Raw genomic sequence first — 2,500 nt, 5'->3', positions numbered from 1 at the left:
TAAAGAATAATTGTCTTTTCTTAACTTAATTATGAAAATGGATTGGTTTTAACACACAAAAAAAGATCTTGTGTAACCTCGAGATTAAAATTTGTACAAAACACACACACGTGAATAGCACATTTCATTAAAATATTAGAAAAATATACAACTGAACCAAATAAGGAATTAAACTGCAATCTTACAGTTGTTTCGTCCTTCTAGGATTTGTCAAGGACGCAAAGACCCTAAATTGCAAAACTTAGGAAAGGTGATCTACATTTCTCATAATAATGTAATTCTAAACGTGTTATCTATTTACGGAATTTGCGCACCTCGGCCTTGATTCATTAACTAGTTCTACTGATTTCTATGCACCAGCACCATCACTGAAGAGTCTTAGGAAGATGAGGTGTCGGTATTATGGCGATGTTATGGCAGTACTATGACAGTACTAAGCAGTTGGAACATGTTTTAAATACTTATCTGAGATATTAGGATTTTAGAATATCTATTCATCCTTTGGTTCAAGGTTTTAATGATTATTGATAGACCAATGTCTTAGAAAATGTCAACATCGACATCGAACTTAGCTGAATCTCGATTCTACGGATAGTGCCCACAATACTTAGTATGATTGTTAATTCATATAAAAAAAATGTGTATACAAGGTCATGATTTGATGTTATTTGTCCTCGGCCTCTGAAAAAATTCTCTTAAATAGCAAGTGTAAATTTACACCACAGAGTGAATTACAAACTGGCAATGAAAACCCCATTTTCATTTGACATATGGCGCAATGTTTTCATACATGAAAACAGGTTGACATTTTAAGATACCCAGCTGAGATGTAAATATCAATCCTATTCTTAGTTTATCTCTTTTACATCTCGTACCAAACAATTAAAATTAAACTTTAACTTACGCGTTAACCTTTATGTTAACATTACATTTTTTTCCTAAGCTCGCGCATTTACAATCAGGCCAGAAGCCTAAAGCCTCACGCCACGTAAATGATCTTTAACAGATATGCTTGCATAGATTCTGAAATATCGTAACCAGGCCTTGTGTGTTTCTGAAGCACCGTTACCCATTAAGTATAATTATTAATCGTGTTTACTGCCCATTGATTGGTCGACCTACAACCCTACTATTCCGCTTTAAGTTTCCGTAACCAGTCTGATACTCGAATATCTGCATTCTAGGATAACCCTTCATCTAGCTGAAATAAAAGTTACGGTATTTGAAAGGTTATATAAATTCGATTAGGAGAAACATTTCAAGAAGAACAATATTTACTTTTGAAGTAATACGTCTTTGTTGTCTATGCAAGAGGAAGGGCGTGCATGTTTTGCACACAAATCACTGAGGCAGTTTTAAGTCAGTGTTGAAAGTTTTCAGGTAATAAGGACGTATGTTAACATATCTGTAACAAACACAGCTTTTGTAAAACTTGTAAATATGTCATTAGTAGTATGTAAGGATAAGAGAAAACCCTTATGTTATCTTAGTTTTTGAACACGCCACAACAAGGTGCGTTTGTCGCTTCAATACATACATTCATTAAAGAGAAACACAGAAAACAATCGATGAGGATTAAAGTAAAAATGCCAAACAGATTTGATACATTTTTGGTACGATATGGATATTCTAGGAATTGTCTACGGGACTTTTATCTACAGAATGTTATATATAACTACTCCAAATATTGTCTACTTAAGTTGTACTCTATCTACAGAATGTTATATATTGCACGCCTGTTTGGTTGTTATCAACAGTTCCGTTGTTTATTCCCAAACTGTTTTGGTTTTCAACGCCATTTAACTTCAGCACACTTATAAACGATACATCACGAACCTAGTTTTGACGAGACGTCAGGGCACAGGGGGTCTTAGTAGGAGGTAAAACCAAGGTGGCCTAGCATACCTCTCTCTCTCTCTCTTTCTCTCTCTGTCTGTCTGTCTGTCTGTCTGTCTCTATCCCTCTCTCAGTCTCTCTCTGTGTCTTTCTCTCTGTCTGTCTCTCTCTTTCCCTACTCTGTCTCTCTTTCTCTGTCTGTCTCCCTCCCCGCTCTCTCTTTCCTGCTCTCACTCTCTCTCTCCCCGTCTCTCACTGAGTGTGTTTGTGTGTGTTTTAATTATTACTTTCATTTCTCTTTTGTTTATCTTCAGCTAGAATTAGCCACTGAAGTATTTTAAGTTTCATTTTAAATTCATGTTTGAAGTCAATCAACAATTTATTACAAATCGTATGTCATGAAAACATCGTTATACGTGCTTCGTCGTAACCGTGTCTTTCTCGCATTGCAAAATCAATTATTGTTTTGTCTTTGAACTGCATTATAATGTATTCCCTTTTCTAAACATCTTAATCATACCATAAATATTTTGAAATTTGAGGTCAAAGGTAACGACTGATATCAAGAGGTCACTTGACAAATTATTCACACCGAAATATAAAAAGAAAGAGTTCCACAAGGAGCGATAACTTTGTCTCATATTAATCACCTTCTGAATCATTG

The sequence above is a fragment of the Ylistrum balloti genome, unplaced genomic scaffold (assembly GCF_031769215.1).
Source record: "Ylistrum balloti isolate Yb309-2 unplaced genomic scaffold, AGI_CSIRO_Ybal_v1 Utg370964, whole genome shotgun sequence".
In the NCBI taxonomy this organism is placed as follows: Eukaryota; Metazoa; Mollusca; class Bivalvia; order Pectinida; family Pectinidae; genus Ylistrum; species Ylistrum balloti.
The sequence above is the reverse complement of the archived record's forward strand: the minus strand, read 5'-3'. Positions refer to the sequence as shown.